The following is a 14,513-nucleotide window of genomic DNA, read 5'->3' as shown; positions in this document are numbered from 1 at the left end:
TCCCCGCCTGAGTTCTGCGGGTCCCCAAGCACCCTCGCCACAGGATGCAAAAAACATGAGGGACCTGGGCGGCCGCTGACTTCTGCCTGGGATTTCAGCCTCACCAGTGACACCCCTGGTGCTGGGGAGGGGCGGGGCGGGCGGAGAGCTAAACCTCTTTGTACAGATTTTTTTCTGAAGACATTAGTATATTAATATTTCCACACACACACAAAATAGTAAACACAGAGAAATACAAAGAAAATAAAGATCACTCAAAATCCTGTCACCCAGATAAAATCACTAATACAGCTAAATATACGGTTATACTACACATAATGGCATTTCTCCCTACACTGGTTTACTTATTTTTAAGAGATATTCAGTGAGCAATGCACGTGGCCAAACAGCAGCTGCCTCCTGAGGTCTGGCACAGTTTCCAGGTCCCTCCCCCACGCAGGACATGCACAGTACAAGAATTGGGTTGAACCCGGTGCAGTTCTTCAACTCAGAACAGCTACCCCTTCAAATGGGCACCTACGTGTGTACACTGTGTTCGGTGCATTGTCCCTGTTTGGGAGCAAGTGCCAAGTCACATCCCTTCTCGTGCAGCTGCAACTCATCAATCAAGAGTTTCACAAAGAATGTTTTTGGAAACCAGGTACACACTGACCCGCTAATGTTCCACATTTATCTGAGCCCGCTACATTCTGGGGCACAGAGACACATCGTGTTGGCTCTTCTTTTTTAAAAAATTAGCTTTATTGAGATGAAATCACATACTATACAATTCACCCAATTAAAGCATACAAGTGACTAGTTTTTAGTACATTCACAAACTAATTACAGAACATTTCCATACCTCCTAAAAGAAAGCAGACAAATTAGCAATCACTCCTCATTTTCCCCCAAACCTTCCAACGTTAGGTAATCACTAATCTATTTTGTGTCTTTATGGCCATTTCATATAAATGGAACCATACGGTCGGGCGAGGTGGCTCACGCCTGTTATCCCAGTACTTTGGGAGGCCGAGGTGGGCAGATCACTTGAGGCCAGGAGTTCAAGACCATCCTGACCAACATGGTGAAACTGTACTAAAAATACAAAAAAAAAATAGCCGGGTGTGGTGGCACACGCCTGTAAAACCAGCTGCACGGGAGGCCGAGGCAGGGGAATTGCTTAAACCTGGGAGGCAGAGGTTGCAGTGAGCCGAGATCGTACCACTGCACTCCAGCCTGGGCAACAGAGCCAGACTCCGTCTCATAAATAAATAAACAAATAAATAAATAAAGGAACCATAGAATATGTGTTTTTTGTGTCTGGCTTCTTTCACTTAGTATGATGTTTTCAAGGTTTATCCATGTTGTAGCATGTGTCAGGACTTCATTTCTTTTTATTGCCAAGTAGTATTTCATTGTATAGACATAATGCATTTTATTTACCCATTTGCCAGTTGATGGAATCCCATTAATATATATGTGTATCCTTACACCAGTACCACACTGTCTTGATTACTGTAGCTTGTAGTAAGTCTTGATCTAGGGAAGTGAGTCCTCCAACTTTGTTCGAGATTGTTTTGGCTTTTCCAGATCCCCTGACTTTTCATATGAATTTGAGGATCAGCTTATCAATTTCTGCACAGAATTTAACTGAGTTAGGGATTGCGTTAAATCTGTAGATCACTTATACTGTTTATAACCTGCTTGCTTTTCAGTTAAATATATTGTGGACATCTTTCCATTTCAGTAATTACAGAGTTCATCTTCTTTCTTATGTAATAATTCAACAAATATTTATTAAATAATTACAAGAAACCAGGTGGTCTGGTTTCCTAGGTAGAAAGCTTCTTTTTTTTCTGGGTGGGATACATGTACAAAAAAAGATTACTTACAGCTTTACAAAATGAGGTAAATATAGATACAGGCTTTTAGCTAGACTAGGGTTTCTTGGTCTCAGCATTATTGATATCTGGGGATTATTCTTTGTCGTGGGGGGACTGTCTTGTACATTGGAAGATGTTTAGCAGCATTCCTGGCCTCTACCCACTAGACTCCAGGAGTATTCCCCCTCCCAGTTATGACAACCAAAAATGTCTCCAGACATTGGCAAATGGCCCCTGGGAGGCAAAATTACCCCTGGTTGAGAACCACTGAGCTAGACCTTACATAATCATTTATGATGATTCCATAGTACATCCCATGAATAATCTACAATTTATGCAACTAATACCCTATAATTCCACGTTCCTGTTACGCCCAATTTTTTACTATTTTTTATAAAACATTACTTTTAGAAAGTACAACATCAGCTCGTTGGGGTAAATAACTATATCATGTTAGATTTTTTTTTTTACTATAAAAGTTCTACATGAAAATTATTTTTTCAAACAATTTTGAAGCTAAAATTAAAAGGATTTATCTCTCAATCCTACTCCCCAGAAATAGTGTATGGTATGTTAGTTTTAAATTTTTACATTTATTCAGAAGTGAAGTGGTAAAAACCTTCTTTTAGTGCATTTTGATCATTACATGTGATAATTTGGTCTATTCACTGCACATTTTATCTGGAGCTCTCCAAGCCACATTTTTCGAGCTGCTGGTCTTGGCCCATTCATGGAATCAAATTAGAGGGTCACGAGCAGCACTTTTTAAAATGAAATAGAACAAAACAGATCATATCAGAGTATATTATACATAACAAAAATAAGTACTATTTTTTGAAAAAATTGTTTCAGTATCAGATAGACAGATGAGATAGACAGATAGATGAAAAATATATGCGTAACTATAGGTTACAGCCAAGAAAAATGTAAAAGCCACTGCTGTAAGCAATCTAAATATATATAACATTCCTTTCTATAATGTTAGTAAAGTAGCGGATGGGACAAGTCTCTTCTTTCTTGACTAGAAAAGAATAATTAATATAACATAAGCAAAAATACTTAGTGTTAACAGTTACCCCCAGAAAAACAACACCTATTTAATGTAAATTTAAGTTACCCCCAGAACAACAAAATACTATTTAATATAAACTTAAGGTCCATCAACTCAAATTACCCTGACTCCTTAGGAATTAAATGATAACATGCAGACTGGTGTAATGGCTCACGCCTGTAATCCCAGCACTTTGGGAGGCTGAAGCGGGTGGATCACTTGAGGTCAGGAGTTCGAGACCAGCCTGGCCAACATGGTGAAATCCTGTATCTACCAAAAATACAAAAATTAGGCCGGGCGTGGTGGCTTACGCCTGTAATCCCAGCACTTTGGGAGGCTGAGGCGGGCAGATCACGAGGTCAGGAGATCAATACCATCCTGGCTAACACGGTGAATCCCCGTCTCTACTAAACATACAAAAAAAATAGCAGGGTGTGGTGGCACGCGCCTGTAGTCCCAGCTACTCGGGAGGCTGAGACAGGAGAATCACTTGAACCCGGGAGGCGGAGGTTGCAGTGAGATCATTCCACTGCACTCTAGCCTGGGCTACAGAGTGAGACTCCATCTCAAAACAAACAAACAAACAAACAAACAAAAAACACCAGGGTTGGTGGCAGGTGCCTATAGTTCCAGCTACTTGGGAGGCTGGGGCAGGAGAATCACTTGAACCTGGGAAGCCTGGGCAACAGAATGAGATTCCGTCTCACAAAAAAATAAATGAAATAAAATAAATGATTCAATAGGAATCATCCACAGCACGTTTATACATTTACAACTTAAATAACATTATGGTATACATTGTGATGGTTGCTGATTCTTTAAAATCTAGTTCTCTTGTACCTCATTCTTCACTCAGTTTGTCTCATTAAACATGACCAAACGCTTATGGCTGCCAGTAGGGAGAATGGGACATGGTGGCTTATATAAATGTTGTACCTCCCCTTAGCAAGGAGAAGTTAGAATGGCAGAGTTTATATGGCCATGATGCTCTTGAATGTCTTTTAATTTAATGCCAGGATGAAACAATAAAGTCCATGTGACCAATTTACACTACTATATAAATCTTTATGTTCATTTAAGACTAACTTACGGCCGGGCGCGGTGGCTCAAGCCTGTAATCCCAGCACTATGGGAGGCCGAGACGGGTGGATCACGAGGTCAGAAGATCGAGACCATCCTGGCTAACACGGTGAAACTCCGTCTCTACTAAAAAAAAATACAAAAAACTAGCCGGGCGAGGTGGCGGGCGCCTGTAGTCCCGGCTACTCGGGAGGCTGAGTCAGGAGAATGGCGGGAACCCGGGAGGCGGAGCTTGCAGTGAGCTGAGATCCGGCCACAGCACTCCAGCCTGGGTGACAGAGCGAGACTACTGTGATATTTGGCTACACGGCATGGTTAACAAAGGATTTCACTAAAATCATAGGATAATTAAGATTTCCTGGCCGGGTGCAGTGGCTCACTCCTGTGATCCCCACATGGGAGGATGGCTTAAACCCAGGAGTTTGAGACCAGCCTGGAATATAGTGAGACCATGTCACTACAGAACATGCAAAAAATAGCCAGGCGTGGTGGCATTTACCTAGAGTCCAGGGAGGATTGCTCGTGTCCCAGAGGTCAAGTCTACAATAAGCTGTGGTCACATCGTTGCATTCTAGCCTGGGTGGCGGACCGAGATCCTATATCAAAGAGAAGGAAAGAAAGAAAGAAAGAAAGAAAGAAAGAAAGAAAGAAAGAAAGAAAGAAAGAAAGAAAGAAAGAAAGAGAGAGAGAGAGAGAGAGAGAGAGAGAGAGAGAGAGAGAGAGAGAGAGGGAGGGAGGGAGGGAGGGAAGGGAGGGAGGGAGGGAAGGAAGGAAGGGATTTCCCCCTAAAATTTGAATATTTACTATAACTTGAAATGATCATATTTTCAAGGTTGCTGAAGCTAAATTATAGATGAATACACAAAATGACCTTCAAACTAAGAAACAGAAAACATTTGCTAGACCTGAGAAACACGTTTTCCCCCAAAGTTTTATTTAAAAGATCACCAAAAAGACTTGATAAAGAAAACTTTTGACTCCTCTGTGTGAGCCTATTTGCCGGAACACCCACAGCCAAGTGATGCCAGCTTGGCTGATCTATCAATGCAATCATTGAAAGCCACATGGCAGAGAGAAGGAAAAATAATAAAGTGAATCCTTTTGGAAATGTAAGGGGATAAAAAAAACAATTTATCTCTAATAAATACAGCATTTCATTCTGAGATCTAGTCCAACTCCTCACTTCAGAGATGAGGAAAATGAGTCTTAGAGAGGATAAGGCTTTTTAAATTAATAGACTATTTTTGTGAACAGTTTTAGGTTTACAGAATAATTGAGCTGAAAGTACAGTTCCCATCAATACAGTTTCCCATGTTAATTCACACATGTTAATCTCTATTACTTTAATTTCACACATTAATTTTGCATTAATATGGCACATTTGTTATAATTGATCAGCCAATATAGATGCATTATTATTAACCAAAGTCCATAGTTTACATTAGGGTTCAGTCTTTGTGTTGTACATTATATGGCTTTTGAGAAAGATATAATGACATGTATCCACCATTACAGTACCATACAGAATAGTTTTACTGTCCTAAAAATCCCATCTATTCATCCCTGCCTCCCCGCTCCTGAATCTCCGGCAAGCAATGATCTTTTTACTGTTCCGTAGATTTTAGCCATTATAATATGTGTGTAATGGTATTTTCTTGTTTTAATTTGCAATTCTGTAATGGCATATGATGTGGAGCATCTTTTCATATGCTTATCTGCCATCTGTAGATCTTCTTTGGTGAGGTGTCTGTTCAGATATTTTGCGTTTTTAAATTGAGCTGTTTGTTTTCTTAAGGTTGTGTTTAAGAACTGCTTGTATGTTTTGGATACCAGTCCTTATCAGATAAATGTTTTGCAAATATTTTCTCTATGGCTTATCTTTTTGTTCTCTTAACAATGTCTTTTGCAGAGCAGAAGTTTTAAGTTTTCATGGAGTCCTATTTATCAATTTTTCTTTTTGGTAGATCATACTTTGGGTGCTGTGTCTAAGCAGTGATCACCAATCTCAAAGTCATCTAGATTTTCTCTTATATTATCTTTTAGGAGTTTTGTAGTTTTGCATTTTACATTTAGGTCTCTGATTCATTTTGAGTTAATTTTTGTGAAAGGTGTAAGGCCTATGTCTAGCTTCGTTTTTGTTTTGTTTTGTTTTGTTTTGTGTTTTTGGTTTTTTTGCATGTGGATGTCCAGTTATTCCAGCACCATTTTTTAAAAGGATTGTCCTTTGTGCATTAATTGCCTTTGCTCCTTTGTCAAAGAGAGGTAAGACTTTTTAGCAATACCTCGAGGTGTTATTTTTGTATCAGTTCTTTTTGCTGATAAACTGACTACAGCTAAGTGTTTAAGGGAATTGTCTCTGGAGTCAGATGATCTTTTTTATATCTAAACATTTTCAGTTGCAAGCTGTGAGATCATGGGCAAGTTACTTAACCTCTCTCGGCCTCAGTATACTCAACTGTATAATGGGGTTGATGATAACAACATGATTAATAATAATTGTAAGGTTATCATGAGACAGATTAGATAATACAGGCAAAATACCTGGCACATAGTAAGCCCCCAATAAGTGTTGAGTAAGGGCTGCTACTATTGGAGTATTCAAAATTTAACTTGCTTTCTGCCTTGGGGCTCACTATTGAAATATATCAGACAAAAATATATACATATCTTTCTTCATTCTCTAAACCCCCTTCTAATTTTTATAAAATTATGTACCATTTATGTAGGTTTTTTTCCAAAATCACGTTCTCTGCAAATTCATCTGTGGTGGCAGCAGCCAGATTCGTAGTTGCTCAGTGGTCATTGATAGAGGAAGGGGCACAAGGAAACTTCTGGGTGTGATTGAAATGTTCTTTTTCTTTTTTTTAATTGTAGTTGTGGTTTCATGGGTGTTTATATCTGTCAAAACTCGTTGAATTGCATACTTTAAATGGGTGCAGTGTATTGTACATAAATTATACCTCCATAAAGCTAAAACACACACAAGGAGGAAACGTAAATACTATCTGGATATTGATACCAAGGAATTATTGCTACTTTTTTACATATGAGAATGTATTGTAGTTATTTGAATTTTTTGAAAAGTCCTTATCTTTTAGAGATGCATAGAGAAATACTTGCAGATGAATAGTGTGATATGTAATATTTGCATCAAAATAATAAGAGATGGGAAGGGTGGATTGGGGAGAGAGATGAAACACATTTGACTATGAGCTGATAACTATTGCAGTTGGATGGCATGTACATAGATAGTTCATTCCACTATTCTGTTTTCTTTTTTGTGTTTAAAATTGTCTATAGGCCGGGCGCGGGCTCAAGCCTGTAATCCCAGCACTTTGGGAGGCCGAGACGGGCGGATCACGAGGTCAGGAGATCGAGACCATCCTGGCGAACACGGTAAAACCCCGTCTCTACTAAAAAAATACAAAAAACTAGCCGGGCGAGGTGGCGGGCGCCTGTAGTCCCAGCTACACAGGAGGCTGAGGCAGGAGAATGGCGTAAACCCGGGAGGCGGAGCTTGCAGTGAGCCGAGATCCGGCCACTGCGCTCCAGCCCCGGCGACAGAGCGAGACTCCGTCTCAAAAAAAAATAAATAAATAAAAATAAAAATAAAAAAATAAAATTGTCTATAATTTTAAAGCGTTTTAAAGAACCACTCCACAGATACAGAAACTGTTGCCTTTATTTCAGTTGATAAATGGAACAGTACTGAAAGCATCATTAAGGTTTTTCGATTTTTTTCTGCACACCATTTATTTTTTATTTATTTTATTTTTTATTATACTTAAAGTTCTAGGGTACATGATGTGCACAACGTGCAGGTTTGTTACATATGTATACATGTGCCATGTTGGTGTGCTGCACCATTAACTCGTCATTTACATTAGGTATATTTCCTAATGCTATCCCTCCCCTCCCCCCACCCCACGACAGGCTCCAGTGTGTAATGCTCCCCTTCCTGTGTCCGAGTGTTCTCATTGTTCAATTCCCACCTATGAGTGAGAACATGCGGTCTGCGCACCATTTATAATTTTTAATTATAATTTTAAAGATAATTATAGATTCACACACAGTTGTAAGAAATAATATAGAGAGGAAGGCCGGGCGCGGTGGCTCAAGCCTGTAATCCCAGCACTTTGGGAGGCCGAGGCGGGCGGATCACAAGGTCAGGAGATCGAGACCACAGTGAAACCCCGTCTCTACTAAAAATACAAAAAATTAGCCGGGCGCGGTGGCGGGCGCGGTGGCGGGCGCCTGTAGTCCTAGCTACTCAGGAGGCTGAGGCAGGAAAATGGCGTGAACCGAGGAGGCGGAGCTTGCAGTGAGCCGAGATCGCGCCACTGCACTCCAGCCTGGGCAACAGCGTGAGACTCCGTCTCAAAAAAAAAAAAAAAAAAAAAAAAAGAAATAATATAGAGAGATCCCCTGTATACTTCACCCAGTTTCCCACAAAGGTAACATCTTGCAAAAGAATAGTATAATATCTCAATCAGGATATTGACATTGATATAATCCACTCATCTGATTTAGATTCTCCCAGTTTTACTTGTCTGTGTGTGCGTGTGTGTGTGTATGTGTGTGTAAAGTACTACATAATTTTATCACCCAAAATTGTAGGTTCTTGTATCTACCACCAAAGTCAAGATATTGAACAGTTTCAATACTACACAAGCACAAGGATTTTTCATTTTGCCCTTTTATAACCATACTTACCTTCCTATACACCACCCCCCATCCCTATTCCCTGGCACAACTAATCTGTCCTGATTTTTATTTCAAAAATGTAATATGAATGGAATTATATAGTATGCAACCTTTTGAAATTGACTTTTTTCACTCAGTCTAATTCCCTGGAGCTTCATCCAAGTCATTGTGTGTATCAATAGTTTCTTCCTTTTTCTTGTACATTGATGATATGTATGTACCATACATATGTTTGTTTGTTTAACCATTTACTAGTTGAAGGACATCTAGTCTGATTTCAGTTTTTAGCTTTTACAAATAAAGTGCTGTGAACATTCACAGATGCATTTTCATCTAACATTTTGTTTTCTACTAGTATAATAATTTCCCCTTCTATCGGTTAATCTCAGATGAGCAGTAAGTTTGCAAACTTTCTGAATAAAATCTGTTGGCTTAATAGATCTGTACATTTGAAGCATGTATAATTTCCCTTTAGAGATTGTGAAGTATTTTTTCAACAATATAATGAGTGTCTCTGGTTTTTCCTCTAACTTATTTTGAAAAGCAATTCTCAATAGGAATTTGTAAGTGACCTTATAATTACAGACCTTTTGAAGGCTATGATAGCTTTACGTCAGTGTCAGTTTCCTCTTTGTAATAATCAAACTAAACAATCTTGCTGTACCTCCTGTACCTCATAAATATGTATTCAAAGGCATATTTTCTGACTGATATACCCATATGCCATCACTGAGGGCCAGAGAACATGTTACAGATTTGAAATTTGTGCCCTTAGGTCTTTCAGCATAGTACAATAATGAAGTAATTTACATTCAGCCACAGTTATATTGCAAATTTCCAATTTACTAGGGAATTCTATTTTCAAAAACCATTACTGATCCTCTTAAAAGTGAAGCATGGTTTTGTTGTGGTTATTTTCCTGCCTCCTCTTAATGCTAAGCTAACCCCCTTTCACTTTGTTTGTGATGCTAGGGCTGGCACTGCAAACTGCTTTTCCCAAACTCCCTTGCTGGTTGCCTTCCTGTTAGGTTCTGTCAATGGAAGGTTCTGATGGGAGATTGGAAGGGGTGAGAAGGGTCTTCTTGCTGCCAACTCCTATCAACAGATGCCCAACACACATGGCTCCAGCCTCCACTTTCTTTCAGTCTTCCCAGCATCACCATACCACATAGCTGTCAGCACCAACCAGCCACACCTTCCTTGGTGATCTGAGTCTCAGCCGAGTAGTACACTTTTCAGTTGTCAGAGCAATGACTGTGGGGAGTGCCAGCCAGCAGGTGAAGTAGCTGATATGTACCCAATTCTCGGTATTGAATCAGCTCTATGTGAAATACTTAGCATAGCTTTTGCCTTACAGAGTGTTGTAGCTTTCTTATACAATTGCAAGAACAATTTTGCGAATTTTTTAGTATCATGTCTGTGTCCTCTCCAGCTACAAAGGTCATGTTCCTTATTCGGGATAATCTGTGGTTAAATTCAGAACTTGGAGAGAGAAGGGGGTAGGTTTGTGCAAATATCAGATTTATTTGATGGTAGGCAACAAATGGACACAGGCTAACTTAAGCAAAAAGGAAATCCATAAAAGCTACATAGGAGCTTTGCGCAGTGGCAGTATCATAGCCAATGAGGTTTGTCTGAGGCGCGATTATTGCTAATTGAAAAGCTACGTAGGAGCTCACAGAATCAAAGGAGCCAACTTGGAAAGGGTAGGAACCAGAGCCATTCCAGAGATCCAGGAAGCAGGAATCAATGGACTTGCACCTCCAGGCGTTTCACCAGCATGAATCTATAGAATTCACATTCCAAGAAGGGTGTTGCCCACTGGGGTCGGGCGCCCTACCTTTTAGCTGGTGGAGAGTTGGACATCCTGATGGACAGTCCTCCCAAACTGTAATGGATTAAGGAAGAGTAGTTCACTCAAAAGAACTCCAGCATGCTGTTTCCTGGAGAAGGAAAAATGGATGGTGGCCAGAAATTACAACAAACGTACACTACAATGAATTTCAGAAGAGGTCTTCAGCGGTAAATAAGAATGCATTGTATATGAAAACTTTGAATAAAAGAACATTGTGCTTGGAGTGAAACACTCAGGGCTATATGTCTACAAGAAGATTCTACAGTTAGGAGAAGTAAGTTTTAGTGATCTATTCTACAGAATGGTGACTATAATAAATAGTAATGTGTTATATATTTCAAAATTGCTGAAAGATATATTTTAAATGCTTTCACCACAAAAAAATGTTAACTATGAGAGGTGATGAATTTGTTAATTAGCTTGATTTAATCATCTCACAATGTAAACATATATCAAAACATCACATTGTGGCCGGGCGCGGTGGCTCAAGCCTGTAATCCCAGCACTTTGGGAGGCCGAGACGGGCGGATCACGAGGTCAGGAGATCGAGACCATCCTGGCTAACATGGTGAAACCCCGTCTCTACTAAGAAATACAAAAAACTAGCCGGGTGAGGTGGCAGGCGCCTGTAGTCCCAGCTACTCGGGAGGCTGAGGCAGGAGAATGGCGTGAACCCGGGAGGCGGAGCTTGCAGTGAGCTGAGATCCGGCCACTGCACTCCAGCCTGGGCTACAGAGCGAGACTCCATCTCAAAAAAAAAAAAAAAACATCACATTGTACCCCATACATTTATATGATTGTGATGTCCATTAAAAATAAAATTTAAAAAAGGTTTACATGGGAAGCTTTCTTATTGATGCTTATGGATTGGGACAAGCCTAAGAGGAGTTTCTTGTTCATTATTTTTCATTTGACAAATATTTATTTACCACGCCCCAGTGATTCTAAGCCTAAGCCTCAGTGATTCTGGTCTAGGTCATTTCCTTTATTCACTGCCCCCAATGCAGAGCTCAAGTGGCTGAGCCTCAACAGCTAGCAACAGGGTAGGTTGGTCTTTTAGAAGTCCAGAGGGACACCCCACAAAGGTTACATATTAACACATTTGTAAGTATAAAACAGTCACTTCACTTTACCTAATAAAATAGCACAATAGTCAATGCAAACAAAGTACAAGTTCAAAGAACAGTGTGTTTTCTATTATAATAATTTTCCTTCAACTCCCTCTCACCCAACTGCATTAAACAATATTTTAAATTACTTAGAATTTTACCGCATTAAGACAACTCTTCATTTGTATTACTCCGACATTTTTTTTCTAAAATGCATGCGTTTTTTCTATTGATATGAGCATTATGCGTCCAGTGGAAAAAATGTTAAAATAGGGCAATATATGAAGAATAAAATAACAATATACTAGTATCAAGAGACAATGGCTATTAATATCTTAGTGTATTTTCTTCTGCTCCTAATAATGACTGGATGAAAACAATTTGGCCAGAAACAAAATTGGTATTCGTTATGCTCCTCTTTTGCTTGTATAATTTTCAGATCTTTCTGTAACAAGCTTTGTTTTTGTAATAAGAAAACAAACAATAAAGGAGAGTATAAAAGAGCAGGATCTCTGTATGTCTTGTTCATCCAGCTAGCTGCAGTTTCCAGAACACTGTTTGGCTCACAGTAGGTACTTCAAAAAATTTTTTTGAATGGCTAAAACTTTTTTGCCCCCAACCTAGTGAACCATAGTTGCTAATGAACATGGAATCACTCTGCAGGTATGTCTGGGTATTATGTCTCTGATTCCTTTTAGTAAATAGTTTATTCTATCCATAGGATCACTTTTGCTGTCTTAATATAAGACTGATTAAATTCAAATTCCAACTCCAGCACTCACTAGCTATGGCACCTTGGCAAGAAACCTCACCACTCTGGCTCAGCTTCCTCATCTGGTAAGCACAGGTCCAGGTGCTGAGGGTGCAACAAAACAAGAATCCTACCCTCTAATTTACATTCTAGTGTGCAAGAAAAAGCCTGTGGACAAACATCTGTCAGATGGCGATAAGCGATAAGCACTGTGAAAAAACAGAAAATAGAGTAAAGGGAATAGAAGGTGATTACCTGTGGGGGTGGATGGGGGCATGTTGCTATTTTATAAAGGGTAGTCGGGAACAGCTAAAGGTTTAAACACTAGGCCCAGCATGGTGGCTCATGCCTGTAATCCCAGCACTTTGAGAGGCCAAGGTGGGCAGATCCTTGAGCTCAGGAGTTCAAGACCAGCCTGGGCAACACGGTGAAACCCTGTCTCTACTAAAAACAAAACAAAACAAAATCTGGGAATGGTGGCCTGTGCCTGTGGTCCCAGCTACTCGGGAGGCTGAGGTGTGAGGTTCGCCTGAGCCCAGGAGGTTGAGGCTGCAGTGAGCTGTGATCGTGCCACTGCACTCCAGCCTGGGTGACAGAATGAGAGCCTCTTTCAAAAGAACAAAAAAAGAAAAAAGAAAAAAGAAAAAAAAAAAGAAAAAGAAAATAAAAGAAAAAGGAAAGAGAAATTTAAAAAATCATAGTATAGTGTTTTTCAAACTTCAAGTTGTGACTAAGCTCAATCATGAAGTCCATTTAGAATTTGCATTTTTGGAAAAATGAAATAAAATTCATCCCTTTCTTGTGTGTGTGCACCTGTTTGTGCCTGACTCTATTAGCTGAGCACAGAAGAGACAAAAAGAACAACCCCAGAAAAGTGCCAGAAAAGATTAGGACCAGAGCTAAGAGGTTGGGGAGAAAGGCAAACCCAACAGATAAGCAATACAAGAGAGAAAACATCACTTTTTTTTAATTCAAAAAAAAGTAGTTGATGGAAAAAAGGCCAAAAAAAAATTAAATAGAATTGACAGATTCAATTTAACAACAACAAAAATGCAAAACCAATGAAATATGCTGTACATGATACCTTCGGATTAAATGCATGATAGCGTGTGAATATTCTCAGAAACTCCCAAAATATTTGTTCCGTATTTCCTTCTCTGACCCTCACTGAGGTCAACAGTATCAAGATTTTAAAGCCACGTCGTCTGGGAAGATTTCTTTTCTTTCAGTCCTTCAAACATTTCTTTTAATAGGTTTTGGAAATCATGCCTACTTATCAGAAATCAGTACACTGTATTAAAGGGATACAAATCATCTCCCAAGCCGCCTCTTGTTTTGCACACGAGGTTCTCTTTGAAGCAGAGCCATAAGGTACAATTATTCTAGAACAAGGTGGGCAAACTACAGTCCTCCGACTAAATCTAACCCACCACGTTTTTGTATGGCCCTCGAGCTGAGAATGGTTTTTCCGTTTTCAAGCGGTTGAAAAAAAGATTTTGTGACCCTGAAAACGATTTCAGTGTCTGTAGTTTTATTGGAACACGGCCAAATGTATCCACATTTTCCACGGCTGCTTTGCGCTACAACGCGACAGAGTCGAGCAGTTGCCCCCGAAGCCTAAAATATTTACTATCTCGGTCCTGTTAGAAAAAGTCTTGCCAACCAGCGTCCTAGAATATGAGGGCTGTATTGCTTAAACACCCTTCCAACTCTTTTCCCTCTCCAGCCACCCCCTCAGCCTTAGGCACTAACAAGATTCTTTGACCCGGCATAGGGGGAGGGCGTTATAATAATGAACTGTATTGTATCGGAAACAAGACAGTAAATATCTACAGAAGGGAATGTGTGACTGGTTCTGCCACTGACTAACGTCTGGGTTTGCGTCCCGGTCAGAAAAGTGGGCATGACAGCGGCATCTGCAAGATAGCATCTGAGCATGAAGGCACTTGGAAAGGTATCAAGGCAGCAAATGTTCCGGGGGTGCTTTTGCAAGAGGAGCCTCTCTCGGAGCTGGACGTACACTTCGGTTCCCTTTGCACGCAGGCACCTTGGTCGCCTCCCCCAACTCCGTCCCCTCTGCTCCTGGCCCTCATTTTCTTTT

General features: G+C 40.0%; 1 pseudogene; it reads left to right on the top strand.

Annotated features, from left to right (window-relative positions):
• Positions 1-10,291: 10,291 nt before the first annotated feature.
• On the top strand, positions 10,292-10,360 carry LOC114675299 (U4 spliceosomal RNA; annotated as a pseudogene).
• The last annotated feature ends 4,153 nt before the right edge of the window (positions 10,361-14,513 follow it).

The sequence above is a fragment of the Macaca mulatta genome, chromosome X, assembly GCF_049350105.2.
Source record: "Macaca mulatta isolate MMU2019108-1 chromosome X, T2T-MMU8v2.0, whole genome shotgun sequence".
Taxonomy (NCBI): domain Eukaryota; kingdom Metazoa; phylum Chordata; class Mammalia; order Primates; family Cercopithecidae; genus Macaca; species Macaca mulatta.
This window is presented reverse-complemented; position numbering and strand designations above follow the sequence as displayed.